The following is a 22,953-nucleotide window of genomic DNA, read 5'->3' on the forward strand; positions in this document are numbered from 1 at the left end:
ACATCCATGCATCTATTTTCACATCCACATCTACATGCACATTCATGCATCCTCATCCATACATCCAATCTACATGCACATTCACATCCATACATCCACATTTACATCCATGCATCCACATCCACATCCTCATTCACATCCCTACATCCACATTCATGCATCCACATCTACATGCATACATCCATATATACCCATCCACATTCACATCCATATTCTCACCCTATCACAATCCATATACATCTTATCCCATCACATACAATTCTTACCTCATCCCATACACATCCTATCACTTCTTAACTCATCTTATCACATCCTAACTCATCTCATATGCATCTTATCACATCTTATCACTTCCCATTTCATGCATACCTCTATGCATGAAATTCAATTATGCTAAAAGTAACACTTTTATAATAAAATATTCATCTCTTATGCATACCTCTATGCATGAAATTTAATTATGCTAAAAGTAACTCTTTTATAATAAAATATTCATCTCTTATGCATACCTCTATGCATGAAATTCAATTATGCTAAAAGTAACACTTTTATAATAAAATATTCATCTCTTATGCATACCTCTATGCATGAAATTCAATTATGCTAAAAGTAACACTTTTATAATAAAATATTCATCTCTTATGCATACCTCTATGCATGAAATTCAATTATGCATAATATAAAAATCAATTTCTCTAGGATTACAATGAATATCTTTCAATTAATCTAGGATGATAATTCCTAGAATATGGTAGGAAATCCTCTTTTCATGCTTTGAATGAAATTATTTTATGCGTAATTTTTATAAAAATTTTGCCATAGCTCCACTGCTATGACTGATAAATCTCAATTTTTCTAAGGGATAAAGCTTATCATTAAGAAAATAATTAGAATGATCCCCAATTGGATCATTAATCCATAATAGATTGAATCATCAATATTCATGAAATACATAAACTAAAAGCATAGGGAAAGCCATTAATTTGGTCTTAAGCATAGATTAATCTTGGATTAAGAAAAAACATTATGAAAAGCTTCATTTGGATTGAGAATGGATCATGAGTATGACCATTTCTTAAGTGAGAGAGAGAAAAATCCATTAGAATTAAACATAAATGGAAATTTATGTAATTCTTCACTATCATTAATTAATTAACTTCAATAGCATTTCAAAAACCATACCAATTAAGCTTCTCAAGCTTGAGAGGGGTTGAGAAGAGAGAAACATTGAGAAATTATAGAAAAGATCAAAATTCACCATACTTACCTTACAAATTGCTTGATTCTTTGTTCACGGTAGAGGCCCCCAACCAATCAATTGGTTTAGTATGTTGATGGAGCCACCAATGGGGATTAAAGAAAGAGAGAAGTGTCAAAAACTAGTGAATTATTAAAGAATTCACAGTTCTTGGCTTAGGTGGAGTAGAGTAACAATGCATAAGACACTATATTTTTTTCAACAAGGGGAGGCTTCTATTTATAGGAAAAATTGAGCTCCTAACCAAACAAATTGTTTCTAGAATTTTCCAAGTCAGTTTGGTCACTTTTTGACCATTTTTAGGTCAGTTAAGCTAACTTTTTGGAACTAGACTTGAATGAGGAGAGAGGAGAGATGAAATATCTCAATTTTTATGAGTTTAAAACTCATTCCTCCTTTAAAGAACTCCCCTTCCTTACATATGTGTCAAAATGGAATCATTCTATCCAAAATATCTCATATTTTTAATATTGCTCATAGTACATTTTCAACTCTTCATCTTGTGTGAGCATTTACTCATTTTTGGATACCCAAAATATCTCATATTTTTAATATTGCTCATAGATTTTTACTAATAAACCTTGTACATTTTCAACTCTTCATCTTATGTGAAATATGCACCTCCTTTAAAGAACTCCCCTTCCTTACATATGTGTCAAAATGGAATCATTATACCCAAAATATCTCATATTTTTAATATTGCTCATAGTTTTTTACTAATAAACCTTGTACATTTTCAACTCTTCATCTTATGTGAGCATTTACTCATTTTTGGATACCCAAAATATCTCATATTTTTAATATTGCTCATAGTTTTTTTACTAATAAACCTTGTACATTTTCAACTCTTCATCTTATGTGAGCATTTACTCATTTTTGGGTATCTTCTTTTACAAATTGGATTTATCTCCTCCCTACACATGGATTGATGCTATTGGCCCATAAGAACCTTAATTGGACCATAATCGAAAAATTTCTGAAAATCTAGACCCTTAGGTTAAGGTCCTTTATACCCATTTCCAATAAATTCTAATTGCACATTGGAAAGTTCTTTTTGAATTTCTGTTTCAGGGGAACTTATTTTAATAAGATGAGATAATTTTCTATCCAAAAATATTAAAAATCTAAATATTCTCTCTCTAAAATATTTTCTCTCTCTAGGTTAAAACAGTTAGAAACAAGGTCTTTATATTTCTGAAGAGGGATTGATTACAGGGGAATATGCTGGACATTTTGAGAGGCTGGAGAGGAATCTTACATTCTGTCCCACTTGAAAAACGTGAGATGTCCTCATCTTGCAAACTGGGGGTAATTTCGCAAGATGCACGAATATGAGACTTAGAGAAAAATTTTAATCAAGATTAACCACCAAGAAAAGTCTCAAAGAGAGCAAGATTCAAGATAAGAACAAGATTTAAACTTTATTCATTCTTGGAACATATACAGCAAGATAGAAGAACTCTTTACACTTCCATAAGCCCGTCCATCATATGATCACAAAAGCAGCACTCACAAGCTGCGCACGTATAAGGTAACTCATCTATGGAAATAATTCTGTTGGTTATTGCCGCACCTATCTCAGTGGTATGAGGCGATCTAAAAAAAGGACCTCTGAGAGGCAAGCCAAAAACGGGGTAAAGGCATATCTTTTGATGAGGAAGAAAACACGCCAGTAAATAAGAAGACCCGCTCAGAAAACCTAAGATGTCTTGATCTCATGACGCAGCAGTATCGGGGACCCAAACCCAAGGCTTCAATAACCATGGCCAAGCGGACATTGTTACGAAAGTGCTGCTGACCCCAGGGTGTTACCCTAGTTATGTCTTGATAGGTCCGCCATTTGGTCTGAGCTACAGAAGTTCCCAAGTGAGGAAAAAGTGAGTGCTCATACTGTTCTATAAAATCCTTCTTCACAGACTCGCTTGCGTCTTGAAGGTGAGAAATCATCATGGATAAAACTGATTCTTGTTGCCAAGCCATGAAGGAGATTAAGAAGAAGGGAGATCGATGGAAGTAAGATTACTGTGAGCGACAAGTAAAAGTTACGACTTATATAAAGGAAGGAGCTAGCGTAACCTAGAAGCCAACGGTATCTTGTCACTGAAGTTTTACCGTCTTTCCATGATTTGTTTTTGGCACATATTTTTATAGGAGACATTAAGAACTTTGAGATGAGGAGATAAAAGAAGCTCGTAAGCTAAGTCACTTACTTTCTTTGAATTCAGATAAGGCTCACAATATCTGGGGGATAACTTCTTATACTCCCCAAAAGATAAAGAACTTCTTTTGGGCCGTACTCGAATGAAAACCAAAACCTTGGTATCCAAAACACCAATTTTCACTTCTGAACTCATTGTTCTGAATCCTTAAAACAGGCGCGACTCCTAAGAAGTATTCTAGGAAAAGGGTCTTCCTTTTTTTAAACAGAATCTTTCTTTTATTTTAGAGAGGGAATAATTATAAGATCAAAAAGGGAGATTCTTTCTTCTGTATACCTCGAAGGCTGGGGAGGAATCTTACATTCTACCCCACTTAAAAAAGTGCGAGATGTCCTCATCTCGCAAGGTAGAGGACAGCTCTTTTTCTTAAGATCCAATTTTCTTCTGGGGTTCCTTATATTCTGGTCAACCCAACAGAACACTGCGATAAATATCCCTTATATAGAACTCATCATTAAATAACAATTCATTCAGATCATATCATTCATATCTTTCACATGATAATGGTCCATTAGACCGAAAAGTTTCCTTCGGAACATTCCTCCACGGAAATTTCAGTCAAGCAAGTTCTCAATTTGACATCCCTTAACTTGATCTACCGGTCAAGTATTAACAGTAGCAATCTGACAGCACAACCCACTAATCTCATAGTGATTTGCTGAATTCATTATCATCATTCTAGTTATGAATATCATCACAGGGACTCGTCCCATTCATCCTCATTGTGGTTTCGCTCATTCAACTAAATTTCAGAAATCATCATTTTTCAATCAGAATCCAAATCAATTCATCAATTCTCAAACAGAATTAAAAATCATATCAACCACATTCGAAATCATCATCTGGATAGCATTAACGCTTATACTTTCAAGTCTTAGATTTACTCGTATATACTGTCGGTAAAGAGCTGCAGTTATACCCTCGGTATATACGGTTAGTCATGATACTTGGAATTATAGGGTAAATACTATCATGTCTAAGCCTCAAGCAAGTCAGGGTTCCATATAATTGCGGTACTTCCATTTGAAGACCCAATTACTAATTTATGAAATTAGTTTGAATATCAATTTGTATGAATTATATCACACAATTACAACCTTTTTGATTCTTGATAAATTTTTGATATATTTGGCTTCTCGATTGATCCTCATTAACCAAAAAGCTCTGATACCAACTGTGAGATCCCCCTGTTCCCACCGAGCAACGGATTCGAGTACTAGCAGCGGAAGTAGCACTTCTCGCGCGGGACAGGGTTCCCACATTCGGGGCCTCGTCCACGGATATCCGGACAAGAGACTAATCCGTCGATTTTTCCAAAACCGGACTCGGAAAAACTTCCCTTACCCGGAAAGCACGGGCGATTCCACCAGGATAATTTTTTACTCTAACGTAGTCAAGACCATTACTGATCAAGCTGATCCGATTGCACCTATAAAGATACTCGGTCAGATCAAGGAAGAAACTTGCACTTGGATCATTGGGATCAATGCTTTTTTTCCCATCAAGGAGGCACAGCCGTTGTGTAAGATCCCTGCTCCCACCGAGCAACAGATTCGGGATACTAGCAGCGGAAGTAGCACTTCTGGCGTGGGACAGGGGTCCCACACTCGGGGCCTCACCCACGAATATCCGGATAAGAGACTAATCCGTCGGTTGTTTCAAAACCGAACCCGGAAAAACTTCTTTTACCGGAAAGCACGGGCGATTCCACCAGGATAACTTTTTACTCTAACGTAGTCAAGATCATTTCTGATCGAGCTGATCCAATTGCATCTATAAGATACTTGGTCAGATCAAGGAAGAAACTTGCACTTGGATCATTGGGATCAACGCTTTTTTCCCCATTCAAGAGGCACAGCCGTTGATTCCTATCCATAGAACAGTTATTGTCCGGGATTTATTTTATCTATCGTAAAAACAAAAGTTTGAGTCTCGATTTACGGCGGATCCATCAGTCCAGCCTAACCCCATCCGATCCCATGGGTTAGCCAACCGCCCAACCACTCTAGTGATGGGATCCAATTAAGAATTTGGTTAGGTTTTGTCCCGGGTACCAAGGAAAAGAGTTCCAAGGCCCCCTAGCCGGATGTTCATGCAAAAATAAAACTAGTCACACCACTCACACACCCAATATGAAATTGCCTTTTCACAGATTCAACCAGTTTAAAACGATCCTTTAATAAAACCATTGTATCAGTGATCACCATCTTCCAATTTATCCAGTTGATTCTTAATTTTCCCATCATTCCTTCATCAGAGTATCTATGGCATCATTGGCAACTAGGACGCTCACCACCTGTCCACACAGAGGCCGTTTCCTAATCCCTAGCCCATAATACTTGGCAATATAATCTCTTATCAAGATGGACTCTCGTTGAAGATCAGCAAGATCAACCAACAGATCCATATAAAGAGCCATGGACTCATCCATTGAAGACCAGCAAGGTCAATCAACCAGATCCATGCCCGATTTCAAAAAACAACTCCTACTCTTGTTCCAATATCTTCCTCGACGCACGCGTGGGTATCCTAGGCGACCCAGAGCCTGAGCACCGTATGGTCAGCACCCTCTAGGATCCTTCGCAGGTGACCTAGCGCTTCACTCATAGGCCGCTTCTTTGGCCCCTCATCCACCGTACCGGAAGCTCACCATTTTAATCGCACCGAGGCTGGTCAAGACCTCGGCCGACCTTGCTACGCGAGACGTCCTTCATTGACTCTCCGTCAGCAGTTGCAACTTTATCATCACGACCTTAATCACAAGACGGCCAAAATGCAACCCCCAGCATTCTTGACATAAAACAATCATTTACAAACAACATTTACAAACAGTTTACAAATACAGTTTCTATATTAACTCTCATTTTTCCACATTATCCCTCATCAACCCACCTTACTTATTCCACATTCCATATCCACATTCACATCCATACATCCACATCTACATGCATACATTCATATCTACATGCATACATCCACAACTCCATGCATACATCCACATCCACATTCACATTCACATCCATACATTTACATCTACATGCATACATCCACCTCCACATTCACATCCTCATCTATACATCTACATCTATACGTCTATACATCTACATCTACATGCATACATCCACAACTCCATTCACATCCACATCTATACATCTACATCCATACATCCACATCTCTATTCACATCCCCATCTATACATCTACATCTACATGCATACATCCACATCTCCATTCACCTCCACATCTATACATCTACATGCATACATCCACATCTCCATTCACATCCACATCTATACATCTACATCTACATGCATACATTCACATCTCCATTCACCTCCACATCTATACATCTACATCTACATGCATACATCCACATCTCCATTTACATCTACATCTATACATCTACATCTACATGCATCCATCCACCTCCACATCCACATCTACATCTATACATCTACATCTACATGCATACATCCACATCTCCATTCACATCTACATCTATACATCTACATCTACATGCATCCATCCACCTCCACATCCACATCTACATCTATACATCTACATCTACATGCATACATCCACATCTCCATTCACATCTACATCTACATGCATCCATCCACATCTCCATTTACATCCTCATCTATACATCTACTTCTACATGCATACATCCACATCTCCATGCATACATCCACCTCCACATTCACACTCACATCCATACATCTACATCTACATGCAAACATCCATATCTCCATGCATAATAATATTCTTTTAATTAATCTAGGATGATAGTTCCTAGAATATGGTAGGAAGTCCTCTTTTTATGCTTTGAATGAAATTATTTTATGCGTAATTTCTATAAAAATTTTGCCATAGCTCCGCTACTATGACTGATAAATCTCAATTTTTTCTAAGGGATAAGGCTTACCATTAAGGAAATAATTAGAATGGTCTCTAATTGGATCATCAATCCATAATGGATTGAATCATCGATATACATAAACTAAAAGCATAGAAAAAAGCCATTAATTTGGCCTCAAGCATAGCTTAATCTTGGATTAAGGAAAGGCCTTATGAAAAGCTTCATTTGGATTGAAAAGGGTCATGAGTATGACCATTTCTTAAGTGAGAGAGAGAAAAACCATTAGAATTAAATATAAATAGAATTTTATGTAATTCTTTACTATCATTAATTAATTAACTTCAATAGCAATTCAAAAACCATATCAATTAAGCTTCTCAAGCTTGAGAGGGGTTGAGAAGAGAGAATCATTGAGAAATTATAGAAAAGATCAAAATTCACTATACTTATCTTATAATTTGCTTGATTCTTTGATCACGGTAGAGGCCCCCAACCAATCAATTGGTTTAGTATGTTGATGGAGCCACCAATGGGGATTGAAGAAAGGGAGAAGTATCAAAAACTAGTGAATTATTAAAGAATTCACAGTTCTTGGCTTAGGTGGAGTAGAGTAACAATGCATAAGACACTATATCTTTTTCAACAAGGGAAGGCTTCTATTTATAGGAAAAATTGAGCTCCTAAACCAAACAAACTGATTCTAGAATTTTCCAAGTCAGTTTGGTTGAATTTGGACTAGATTTGGACCTAGTTTGGTTACTTTTTGATTCGATTTGGTTCCATTTTGGTTTGGTTTGGTTCAAGAGATATGAGAGAGAAAAATATCACATTATTTTTGAGTTTAAAACTCATTCAAGCATGTGAAATATGCACCTCCTTTAAAGAACTCCCCTTCCTTACATATGTGTCAAAATTCTATTGCTCATAGTTTTTTTACTAATAAATCTTGTACATTTTCAACTCTTCATCTTATGTGAAATATGCACCTTCTTTAAAGAACTCCCCTTCCTTACATATGTGTCAAAATTTTATTGCTCATAGTTTTTTACTAATAAACCTTGTACATTTTCAACTCTTCATCTTATGTGAAATATGCACCTTCTTTAAATATGCACCTTCTTTAAAGAACTCTCCTTCCTTACATATGTGTCAAAATTTTATTGCTCATAGTTTTTTACTAATAAACCTTGTACATTTTTAACTCTTCATCTTATGTGAAATATGCATCTTCTTTAAAGAACTCTCCTTCCTTACATATGTGTCAAAATTTTATTGCTCATAGTTTTTTACTAATAAACCTTGTACATTTTCAACTCTTCATCTTATGTGAGCATTTACTCATTTTTGGGTATCTTCTTTTACAATTTGGATTTATCTCCTCCCTACACATGGATTGATGCTATTGGCCCATAGGAACCTTAATTGGACCATAATCCAAAAATTTCTGAAAATCTAGACCCTTAGACTAAGGTTCTTTATACCTATTTCCAATTAATTCCAATTGCACATTGGAAAATTCTTTTTGAATTTCTATTTCAGGGGAACTTATTTTAATAATATGAGTTATTTTTCTATCAAATATTCATAATCTGAATATTCTCTCTCTAGAATAATTTTCTCTCTCTAGGCTAAAACAGTTAGAAACAAGGTCTTTATATTTCTGAAGAGGGATTGATTACAGGGGAAGATACTAGACATCAAAAAGGGGTTGGAGGAGGAATCTTACATTCTACCCCACTTAAAAAATGCGAGATGTCCTCATCTCGCAAACTGGGATAATTTCGCAAGATGCACGAATATGAGACTTAGAGAAAAATTTTAATCAAGATTAACCACCAAGAAAAGTCTTAAAGAAAGCAAGATAAGAACAAGATTTAAACTTTATTCATTCTCGGAACTTATACAGTAAAGATAGAAGAACTCTTTACACTTCCATAAGCCCGTCCATGATATGGTCACAAAAGCAGCACTCACAAGCTGCACAAGTATAGGGTAACTCATCTATGGGAATGATTCTGCTGGTTATTGTCGCACCTATCTCAGTGGTATGAGGTGATCTAACAAAAGGACCTCTGAGAGGTAAGCCAAAAACGGGATAAAGGCATATCTTCTCATGAGGAAGAAAACACGCTAGTAAGAAGACCCGCTCAGAAAACCCAAGATGCCTTGATCCCATGACGCAGTAGTATCGGGGACCCAAACCCAAAGCTTCAATAACCATGGCCAAGCGGACATTGTTACGAAAGTGCTGCTGACCCCAGGGTGTTACCCTAGTTATGTTTTGATAGGTCCGCCATTTGATCTGAGCTACAGAAGTTCCTAGGTGAGGAAAAAGTGAGTGCTCATACTGTTCTATAAAGTCTTTCTTCACAGACTCTCTTGCGTCTTGAAGGTGAGAAATCATCAGGGATAAAACTAATTCCTGTTGCCAAGCCATGAAGAAGATTAAGAAAGAAAGGAGATTGATGGGAGTAAGATTACTGTGAGCGACAAGTAAAAGTTACGACTTATATAAAGGAAGGAGCTAGCGTAACCTAGAAGCCAACGGTAACTTACCACTGAAGTTTTACCGTCTTTTCATGATTTGTGTTTGACATATTTTTCTATAGAAGGCATTAAGAATTTTGAGATGAGGAGATAAAAGAAGCTTGTAGGCTAAGTCACCTACTTTCATTGAATTCAGATGTAAGGGTCACAATATCTGGGGGATAACTTCTTATACTCCCCAAGAGATAAAGAACTTCTTTTGGGCCGTACTCGAATGAAAACCAAAACCTTGGTATCCAAAACACCGATTCTCACTTCTGAACTCATTGTTTTAAATCTTTAAAACAGGTGGGACTCCTGAGAAGTATTCTAGGGAAAGAGTCTTCCTTTTTTAAACAGAAAGAGATAAAGAACTTCTTTTGGGCCGTACTCAAATGAAAACCAAAACCTTGGTATCCAAAACACCGATTCTCACTTCTGAACTCATTGTTCTAAATCTTTAAAACAGGTGGGACTCCTGAGAAGTATTCTAGGGAAAGAGTCTTCCTTTTTTAAACAGAAACTTTCTTTTATTTTAGAGAGGGAATAATTATAAGATCAGAAAGGAAGATTCTTACTCCAGTATACCTCGAAGGTTGGGGAGGAATCTTACATTCTACCCCACTAAAAAAGTACGAGATGTCCTCATCTCGCAAGATAGAGGATAGCTCTTTTTCTTAAGATCCAATTTTATTATGGGGTTCCTTATATTTTGGTCAACCCAACAGAACACTGGGATAAATATCCCTTATATAGAACTCATCATTAAATAACAATTCATTTAGATTATATCATTCATATCTTTAACATGATAATGGTCCATTAGACCGAAAGGTTTCCTTTGGAACATTCCTCCACGGAAATTTCAGTCAAGCAAGTTCTCAATTTGACATCCCTTAACTTGATCTACCGGTCACGTATTAACAGTAGCAATCTGACAGCACAACCCACTAATCTCATAGTGATTTGCTGAATTCGCTATCATCATTCTAGTTATGAATATCATCACAGGGACTCGTCCCATTCCCCCTCATTGTGGTTTCATTATATTTCAACTAATTTTTAAAAATCAACATTTTTCAATCAACATTTTCAATCAGAATCCAAATCAATTCATCAATTCTCAAACAGAATTAAAAATCATATCAATCACATTCGAAATCATCATCTAGATAGCATTAACGCTTATAATTTCAAGTCTTAGATTTACTCGTATATACTGTCAGTAAGAGCTGCAGTATACTCTCGGTATATACGGGTAGTCACGGCCCTTGGAATTATAAGGTAAATACTATCATCTCTAGGCCTCAAGCAAGTCAGGGATTGTATATAATTGCGATACTTCCATCTGAAGAACCAATTACCAAATTATGAATTTCAGTTTGAATATCAAATTGTATGAATTATCTCACACAATTATAACCTTTTTGTGTTTCTTGATAAATTTTTGACATATTTGTCTTCTCAGTTGATCTTTATTAACCAAATGCTCTGATACCAACTGTAAGATCCCTGTTTCCACCGAGCAACAGATTCGGGATACTAGCAGCGGAAGTAGCACTTCTCGCCGGGACAGGGGTCCCACACTCGGGGCCTCACCCACGAATATCCGGATAAGAGACTAATCCTTCGGTTGTTTCAAAACCGAACCCGGAAAAACTTCTTTTACTGGAAAGCACGGGTGATTCCACCAGGATAACTTTTTACTCTAACGTAGTCAAGATCATTTCTGATCGAGCTGATCCAATTGCATCTATAAGATACTTGGTCAGATCAAGGAAGAAACTTGCACTTGGATCATTGGGATCAACGCTTTTTTCCCCATTCAAGAGGCACAGCCGTTGATTCCTATCCATTACTGTCCGGGATTTATTTTATCTATCGTAAAAACAAAAGTTTGAGTCTCGATTTACGGCGGATCCATCAGTCCAGCCTAACCCCATCCGATCCCATGGGTTAGCCAACCGCCCAACCACTGTAGTGATGGGATCCAATTAAGAATTTGGTTAGGTTTTGTCCCGGGTACCAAGGAAAAGAGTTCCAAGGCTCCTTTGCCGGATGTTCATGCAAAAATAAAACTAGTCACACCACTCACACACCCAATATGAAATTGCCTTTTCACAGATTCAACCAGTTTCAAACGATCCTTTAATAAAACCATTGTATCAGTGATCACCATCTTCCAATTTATCCAATTGATTCTTAATTTTTCCATCATTCCTTCATCAGAGTATCTATGGCACATTGGCAACTAGGACGCTCACCACCTGTCCACATAGAGCCGTTTCCTAATCCCTAGCCCATAATACTCGGCAATATAATCTCTTATCAAGATGGACTCTCGTTGAAGATCAGCAAGATCAACCAATAGATCCATATAAAGAGCCATGGACTCATCCATTGAAGACCAGCAAGGTCAATCAACCAGATCCATTGAAGACCAGCAAGGTCAATCAACCAGATCCATGCCCGATTTCAGAAAACAACTCCTAGTCTTGTTCCAATATCTTCCTCGACGCACGCGTGGGTATCCTAGGCGACCCAGAGCCCGAGCACCGTATGGTCAGCACCCTCTAGGATCCTTCGCAGGTGACCTAGCGCTTCACTCATAGGCTGCTTCCTTGGTCCCTCATCCACCGTACCGGAAGCTCACCATTTTAATCTGGTCAAGACCTCGGCCGACCTTGCTACGCGAGACGTCCACCATTGACTCTCCGTCAGCAGTTGCAACTTTATCAGTTAGGTCTCCACGACCTTAATCACAAGACGGTCAAAATGCTTTCCCAGCATTCTTGACATAAAACAGTCATTTACAAACAGCATTTATAAACAGTTTACAAATACAGTTTCTATATTAACTCTCATTTTTCCACATTATCCCTCATCAATCCACATTACTTATTCCACATTCCATTTATATGTGTACTCATCCCATCACATCATTTTCCATCTCATCACTTCAGATTCTTTCACATCACATATCATATATTCACATCCATATATATATCCACATCCACATCCACATTCACATCCATACATCCATATCTACATCCATGCATCTATTTTCACATCCACATCTACATGCACATTCATGCATCCTCATCCATACATCCAGTCTACATGCACATTCACATCCATACATCCACATTTACATCCATGCATCCACATCCACATCCTCATTCACATCCCTACATCCACATTCATGCATCCACATCTACATGCATACATCCATACATACCCATCCACATTTACATCCATATTCTCACCCTATCACAACCCATATACATCTTATCCCATCACATACAATTCTTACCTCATCCCATACACATCCTATCACTTCTTAACTCATCTAATCACATCCTAACTCATCTCATATGCATCTTATCACATCTTATCACTTCCCATATCTTTTATGCATACCTCTATGCATGAAATTCAATTATGCTAAAAGTAACACTTTTATAATAAAATAATTATCTTTTATGCATACCTCTATGCATGACATTCAATTATGCTAAAAGTAACACTTTTATAATAAAATATTCATCTCTTATGCATACCTCTATGCATGAAATTCAATTATGCTAAAAGCAACTCTTTTATAATAAAATATTCATCTCTTATGCATACCTCTATGCATGAAATTCAATTATGCTAAAAGTAACACTTTTATAATAAAATATTCATCTCTTATGCATACCTCTATGCATGAAATTCAATTATGCATAATATAAAAATCAATTTCTCTAGGATTACAATGAATATCTTTCAATTAATCTAGGATGATAATTCCTAGAATATGGTAGGAAATCCTCTTTTCATGCTTTGAATGAAATTATTTTATGCGTAATTTTTATAAAAATTTTGCCATAGCTCCGCTGCAATGACTGATAAATCTCAATTTTTCTAAGGGATAAAGCTTATCATTAAGGAAATAATTAGAATGATCCCCAATTGGATCATTAATCCATAATGGATTGAATCATCAATATTCATGAAATACATAAACTAAAAGCATAGGGAAAGCCATTAATTTGGTCTTAAGCATAGATTAATCTTGGATTAAGAAAAAACATTATGAAAAGCTTCATTTGGATTGAGAATGGATCATGAGTATGACCATTTCTTAAGTGAGAGAGAGAAAAACCCATTAGAATTAAACATAAATGGAAATTTATGTAATTCTTCACTATCATTAATTAATTAACTTCAATAGCATTTCAAAAACCATACCAATTAAGCTTCTCAAGCTTGAGAGGGGTTGAGAAGAGAGAAACATTGAGAAATTATAGAAAAGATCAAAATTCACTATACTTACCTTACAAATTGCTTGATTCTTTGTTCACGGTAGAGGCTCCCAATCAATCAATTGGTTTAGTATGTTCGTGGAGCCACCAATGGGGATTGAAGAAAGAGAGAAGTGTCAAAAACTAGTGAATTATTAAAGAATTCACAGTTCTTGGCTTAGGTGGAGTAGAGTAACAATGCATAAGACACTATATTTTTTCAACAAGGGAAGGCTTCTATTTATAAGAAAAATTGAGCTCCTAACCAAACAAACTGATTCTAGAATTTTCCAAGTCAGTTTGGTCACTTTTTAACCATTTTTAGGTCAGTTAAGCTAACTTTTTGGAACTAGACTTGAATGAGGAGAGAGGAGAGATGAAATATCTCAATTTTTATGAGTTTAAAACTCATTCAAGCATGTGAAATATGCACCTCCTTTAAAGAACTCCCCTTCCTTACATATGTGTCAAAATGGAATCATTATATCCAAAATATCTCATATTTTTAATATTACTCATAGTTTTTTACTAATAAACCTTGTACATTTTCAACTCTTCATCTTGTGTGAGCATTTACTCATTTTTGGATACCCAAAATATCTCATATTTTTAATATTGCTCATAGTTTTTTACTAATAAACCTTGTACATTTTTAACTCTTCATCTTATGTGAAATATGCACCTCCTTTAAAGAACTCCCCTTCCTTACATATGTGTCAAAATAGAATCATTATACCCAAAATATCTCATATTTTTAATATTGCTCATAGTTTTTTACTAATAAACCTTGTACATTTTCAACTCTTCATCTTATGTGAGCATTTACTCATTTTTGGATACCCAAAATATCTCATATTTTTAATATTGCTCATAGTTTTTTTACTAATAAACCTTGTACATTTTCAACTCTTCATCTTATGTGAGCATTTACTCATTTTTGGGTATCTTCTTTTACAAATTGGATTTATCTCCTCCCTACACATCGATTGATGCTATTGGCCCATAAGAACCTTAATTGGACCATAATCAAAAAATTTCTGAAAATCTAGACCCTTAGGCTAAGGTCCTTTATACCCATTTCCAATAAATTCTAATTGCACATTGGAAAGTTCTTTTTGAATTTCTGTTTCAGGGGAACTTATTTTAATAAGATGAGATAATTTTCTATCCAAAAATATTAAAAATCTAAATATTCTCTCTCTAGAATATTTTCTCTCTCTAGGTTAAAACAGTTAGAAACAAGGTCTTTATATTTCTGAAGAGGGATTGATTACAGGGGAATATGCTGGACATTTTGAGAGGCTGGAGAGGAATCTTACATTCCGTGTCCCACTTGAAAAACGCGAGATGTCCTCATCTCGCAAACTGGGGGTAATTTCGCAAGATGCACGAATATGAGACTTAGAGAAAAATTTTAATCAAGAATAACCACCAAGAAAAGTCTCAAAGAGAGCAAGATTCAAGATAAGAACAAGATTTAAACTTTATTCATTCTTGGAACATATACAGCAAGATAGAAGAACTCTTTACACTTCCATAAGCCCGTCCATCATATGATCACAAAAGCAGCACTCACAAGCTGCGCACGTATAAGGTAACTCATCTATGGAAATAATTCTGTTGGTTATTGCCGCACCTATCTCAGTGGTATGAGGCGATCTAAAAAAAGGACCTCTGAGAGGTAAGCCAAAAACGGGGTAAAGGCATATCTTCTGATGAGGAAGAAAACACGCCAGTAAGAAGACCCGCTCAGAAAACCTAAGATGTCTTGATCTCATGACGCAGTAGTATCGGGGACCCAAACCCAAGGCTTCAATAACCATGGCCAAGTGGACATTGTTACGAAAGTGCTACTGACCCCAGGGTGTTACCCTAGTTATGTCTTGATAGGTCCGCCATTTGGTCTGAGCTACAGAAGTTCCCAAGTGAGGAAAAAGTGAGTGCTCATACTGTTCTATAAAATCCTTCTTCACAGACTCGCTTGCGTCTCTTGAAGGTGAGATATGTAGTGTGGGTTCCCGAGTCCACCATGCATGCCAAGTGTATTGGGCAACCGTCAGTATGAACAATTAACAAATAGTCACAACCCGTCATACTGGAACATCAAGTAGTGCTTGTATACCTGCTATAAATTATAAGAAGTACATGAATAATTCAGTAAGGTTATATCGTCTATGAGTTCTGTGTGTGCAAATCTTTGCCATGTTCTCTGTATACAGCAGATTATATTCTTGACGATTTTCTCTCTCTAAAATTATGTAGTATTTAAGCTTATATTTAACATCATTTATCTGAATTAATCTTATCAATTAATTATGATGGATAACAGTCATGTGGTTTGAAGCACCTGAAATCAACATACCATACATCATCCTTACATGCTACTACATGATTTCCAGACATAGCATTAACCACATGTTGCATAACAAACAACCTATCATTATCCTCATTATTTCTGCTAGAGGATGCATAGTTGTTTTTTTGTAGTTTTCCATTTCGCATGTCACTCTGCTTCTTATAGGAATTTGCGTGCACATGCCTAGACTTACCATACTAAAAACAGCCTCGTGTATCATTATGCTACCTTTGCCAATTACCACGACCTCGTTGAATCCCACTGCCTCTAAATTGGCCTCTTCCACCTGTATGTTATTGTTGTGAATCCTGGGACTATTATTACTATTGACCATAATTCTGATTACCTATTCGGCCATCACCTTGGCCACGTCCATGACCTCTACCTCATCCTCTATCTTAACTTGTGTAGAAGGCATGATGTTCTGAATTGTTTTTGTTTTGTGAAGGCTATTGATCTTCACCCAAGTTCTTCTTTTCAATGATCAACATTGACACCAAATCTGTGAAGTTGGGAATGTTCTGACTTTCCATGCTCCTTGATTCCAATCCTTGAACTCTTTTATATCTGCAACACTTGGATTAATCTCTGGTATCTCTGGTGCCTTCTCATGTTCACCTTCAATGTAGTCCCAGTAACCTTTTTCCATCAGGAAGTTTGTCAATCTAAACCTCCAAGCATGGAAGTTGTTCTTGTCAAGCTTCTCTGCAACAATCTAGTTTACTCCATCATTTGACATCTTTTCTGCAGCACAAATTTACAAGCAACAGCACTTTTGCTTGATGTGCACAAACTGCTGTATTCTCTCGTACCGCTTCATGTGCTTCTCATGCTTGCTGCTCAGTCCTTAGCATGAACTAGGCTCTGATACCATGAAAAGTTACAGGGGAGAAGAGAGCTTGAGCTCTTGCAAGAACACACACACTCACACAAACCCTAGAAGAGAACACACAAGGTGAGAGGCTGAAAATTCTTCTTCTTCTTCACACAACAAAAGAGGTCCACAAAGAAGATAAAGTGACTAACACACATAATAGAGTATATACAAGTGGTCCATAATGTGAACACGCTAAGAGGAGTGGGTAGATGTGGACTAGTAGGTATAGTCCAGCTGTAGAATCTCTGGCGAAGATATGTCGGTGCCAGCTACCAAATCCGCCAGTGATATAAATGTCGACGAACATTCATACAGGCGCCTCGTGAGTGTCAGCTCATGTTGAGCTTGACATCTCAACACATCCACGTAGACGTTCCCTGATTTTCAACATGCAAATTTTTCATTATGGAAATCATGTCTAGTTGGTTGGCCTCCATGCGACCACTACTATGAAGAACGCAATGAAGATGATGTGTCAACTCATCTCTTAGCATATCTCCCATTTGGGTGCCACTTCCATGGATCTCATTGCAAGCAACCTGATTTTTCTTAGTGCGCTCGCATATGTCTGCAATAGTCTATAGACGTTTATTAGAACTTGGCTGTCATGATGGAGACCTTGACCGAGCAAGTTGTTTTCCAACTTGAACATTGATCAGCTCAGGTGGGATAGACAAAGCTACATCTAAATGGCAACTGAGCTATTGTTATCATTATGGATCTCCATTGTTGAAATCCAAAATGAACATCTTAAGGCTCTCTTTAAATCTCATTAAATCTTAGTCAAGCATATAACATAACCCTAATAACCCAACTATATACCAACACTATATACATGTAGATTCCTCGTAGTTACAAAGAGGAAATAATATATACGCTTAGTGTGCCATATAATCATCTCTCCAAATCTAGTATTAGCAACCATAAAGAAAGTTCCTTACTTTTTAAGCATATTTTATATTGTTAAAAGTCTAATATAGTCTAAGTAAAAGTATACAAATAATTTAATAATTGTGTATTCATACAGATAGTAAATAGATGCATGCTTATATACTTTATAAACAGATAAACACACATATGTACAACCAAGCAAACATAAATACATACAAGTACTTCTTGTATGTTTGTATTAAAAAAGACACACACATGTGTATAAGTCCATAGAATACTCTCTTTCTAGTCTCTCTCTCTCTCTCTCTCTCACACACACACACACACACTCATGCACATGTATTTATCTATGTACGAGTGTTTATACATGTATATATGTATGTCACATATGCATACACACGTACTTGTTTATGACTCCCACATAAACACACACACACACTACTCTTTCTTTCTCACACACACATGGTATTAATAATTGTGTATTCATAAAGATAGTAAATATATGCATATTTATATACTTTTTAAACATACAAACACACACATGTATAACCAAACAAATATAAATGCATACAACTACTCACTTGTGTGTTTGCATTAAAAAAGACACACATGTGTATAAGTTTCTAGAATACTCTCTCTCTCTCTCTCTCTCTCTCTCTCTCTCTCTCTCACACACACACACACACACACACACACACACACACACACACTCATGTGTATGTATTTAATTATATATGAGTGTTTATACAGGTATATATGTATGTCATGTATGCATACATAGGTACTTGTATACGGCTCCCATGTAAACACTACTCTTTCTCACACACACATGGTATTAGTAATTATGTACTCATAGAGATAGTTAATAGATGCATGCTTATATACTTTATAGACACACGCACACTACTCTTTCTCACACACACATGGTATTAGTAATTATGTACTCATAGAGATAGTTAATAGATGCATGCTTATATACTTTATAGACACACAAATACACATATGTACAACCTGTAAGGTTTTCCCCCTTGCGAAATAGGGGAAACACTTAAGATAGTCAACTAAGTCTTAACTTGGAGAAAATTTCCCACTCATCGATACCTTGACTATGCAGAGATTCAAGGATACGATTCATAGGTAAGACCTAGTCCTATCCCACAGGGGGGAGTGTGGTCTTCTAAAAACCAAATCACCCATAGGATAATTGATCATAATTTGGGCAACTACTGAGTCTTGATCATAATTTGGGCAACTATTGAGTCTTGATTCCTAGAGATAATGCTTTTTTCCTCATCCATGTAAGGAACAGCTGTTGGCCTAGTCTTCTAGAATAGAATTTTCCGAGAACCTATTTATCTAGCGTAGGACTTTCACTTAATCTGTTGGAAAGCTACCCGACTAATCAGGTCCACCTGTCCGTAGGATGGTGCCGTCGGGGCATTCCATCCTCCTACTTTTCACCCTGCTCATGCGTCAATTTGTTTTCTAATTAATCGTACCACACTGTTTGACATAAATAAACATGTTCCTTAATTAAGGTCCTTTTCACAAGGTTTGTTAAAATATCATTTTTCCATAGTACAATAATGCCAAAGATAAGATTTATAAATTTTTTTATACATGAATACAAGCCAAACTGGCTCCCTTATTCTTTTTCTCTATACTATCGATGATCTAGAATTCGGCCTTCAAGCCTCTACATGCTGGGCAAAACCCTACGGGACCATACGTGTACCTCGTCGACGTCATCGGTCAAGCTGGCCTGTCACCCTCTCAGGCTCCGTTGCTTGGCTCAAAAGTTGTAAGATTCCTCCCCAGCCCCTCAAGATGTCCAGTTTCTTCCCCTGTAATCAATCCCCTTTTCAGAATAATAAAAGATCTTGTTTCTACACCTGTTTTGGCTTAGAGAGAGAAAATATTCTAGAGAGAGATAATTTAGTTTTTAGATATCTTTGGATGGAAAAATATACCTTCTTATTAAAATAAATTCCCCCAAAACAGAAGTTTAAAAAGAAATTCCTAAGGTGCATTAGAAATAAATTATAATGTGCACAAAAGACCTTAGCCTAAGGGTCCCTGTTTTCAAAAAAATTTGGATTAAGGTCCAAACAAAGGTTTGACAGGCCAATGAGATTAATCCAAATGTAGGGAAGAGATAAATTGAAGAATAAAAGAAAAACCCCCCAAAAATGAGTAAATACTCACATAAGATGAAGAGTGGACTAAGGACCAAAGAAAAGAATTAAAAAACTGAATTTTGACACCTCAGTGTGGGGATCTCCCCTCATGAAGTAGGCACCTTTTTCTCATCATTATCCCCAATTTTTAATCAATAAAATGAGATATTTTTATCTCTCCTCTCTCCTATTTCAAAACTAGATCCAAAAAGTAAGCTGAACTAACCCAAAAATGGTTAAAAATTGACCAAACTGATCTAGAAAATTCTAGAATAAGTTTGCTTAGTTAGAGGCTCACTTTTTCCTATAAATAGAAGCCTCTCCCTTTTGTAGATGGTGTTTATACACTATTACTCTACTCCCCTCCTGAGCCATCTACATTGAATTTTTTAATAATTCAATTGTTTTTAGCCTAATCCTCTCCAAAGTGAATTGGTGGCCACTATTGCTTCAAACAAGAGTAGAACCCTCAATCCCTCAAGCCAAAGGAGAGCTTACAAGCTCCATGTAAGCTAATTTTCATACTTTGTTTACGAATTTTAATGAAAAATCTATGGTTTTATTGATTTTTATGTTTTGCAAATGATTGAATTAAATTCAAATGCTATGCCTTTGATGAAAAGGCCACCCCCTTCTCTTCTTTACATTCCAACCTTTCTTAATCCTAGAAAGATTAACTAAGTGATTAATTAAACTCTTCTTATTGTTTACTCTCTTGAATTTAGAAAATTGTGTAGATTAGAGTTCTATAATTCTAAATTGGGTTAATTAAGTTAAGTGAAGAAAGATAAAAATGAGAAATGCTCAGCCATACAAAGGAGGTTATGGCAAAATTTTCCAGAATTTTGTGAAAAAGAAAGTTTGTTTTTATGTTATTCCAAAAGAGTAATTCCCACCATTTTTGCATCTAAAAGAAATATTCTAATTACTCCATGTACATATTCACCTATGAATATGCATGGATATCACTAATATTAATTATTAAATTTGATTTCTATGCATAGAAAGATGCATAAAGAAAATTTTTTAATTACAAAAGTGTTATTCTTATTAAAATTGATTTCTATGCAAAGAAAGATGCATAAAAGGATTTTTTTTAATAAAAGTGTTATTCCCATTGAAGTTGATTTTTATGTATAAATAGATGCATAAAGAATTTTTATATCAAAATTAGAATTCTCTTAAATTCTATGAGTATTTGATAAATGAATAATTAAATACTCTAAGAGAGAATTTTCTATCATTTTATATTCACACGGATTATAAAAAGAAAATTCAAGAAATCTATCGAGATCGAAATATTCAGATAAATGAAAAATTTATTCCTCACGTTGGAATTAGGGTTGCAGAGGAAAGCACACAAAGCTTGGAGAAGAAGAAGCAAGAATGCACACAACACAAAGTGTATTAGATTGTGTCAATGTACAAAGATAAGTTAGCCCTAGAAGGATGGGCGTATATACAAGCCGGGGGAAAAAACCTCCTAAAGAGGGAAAAAGTGCCCCGGCGGTCCTAAGTGTGTTCACACACATCACTACCTATATATATGGCAACAAATCCCCCCTGGGGGAGTGATGTTGTGAACGAGAGCTGGCACTCATGTATAGGGGAGTGCCATGCCCGAAGTAGATCAATCCACAAAGGGGAGCAAGCCCAAAGCTTTGCGGAAAGCTTCAAACTTCTCACGAGGAAGCGCCTTTGTGAAAAGATCGACGAGGTTGTCCTGTGTTGGCACATAGGCCAAGCTGATCTCTCCTACTGAGAGTCTCTCCCTGACATAGTGATAATGCACCTGAATGTGCTTTGTGCGAGCATGAAAAACTGGGTTTCTCGCAACTGCCATGCGCTCTGACTGTCAGTGAAGATAGAGGTGGCAGACTCCTGTCCAACACCCAAGTCAGCCATAAGCCGTCTGAGCCACACACACTCAACCGTAGCTGTGAAAGCTGCCCTGTACTCAGCTTCACAACTAGAAGTGGCCACAGTAGGTTGCTTCTTGCTCAACCAAGATATGCATGAGCTACCGAGCATGAAACAAAAACCACTTGTGGACACTCTTGTGTCATAGCAACCAGCCCAATCTGAGTCCGAAAAAGCATATAAATCTGGCGGCAAAGATCCCCCCTTGGGATAAAACAACCCAAGATGTATGGTGCCACTCAAGTAGCGAAAGATGCATTTAACTGCCTTCCACCACCAATGCTGAGACCCTGGGCTATGCATAAACCTGCTCACCTGTGAGACTGCAAATTGAATGTCCGTCCTCGTAATGCATACATAAATGAAGCAACCAACAGCTGTCTGATAGAGTGTGACATCAAAGTGATCTCCAGCATCATGAAGACTCAACTTCAAACCTGTCTCCATTGGAGTAGCAATAGGCTTGCAGTCTTCAAGGCCAAATCTCCGCAACAATGTCTCAATATACTTTGTCTGACACAAAGCAATACCTCCATCACACTACTTAAATTGTATCCCCAAATAATGATGCAAATGCCCCAAATC

This window comes from Cibotium barometz, chromosome 10 (genome assembly GCF_041138505.1).
Source record: "Cibotium barometz isolate CiBa-2024 chromosome 10, ASM4113850v1, whole genome shotgun sequence".
Lineage (NCBI taxonomy): Eukaryota > Viridiplantae > Streptophyta > Polypodiopsida > Cyatheales > Cibotiaceae > Cibotium > Cibotium barometz.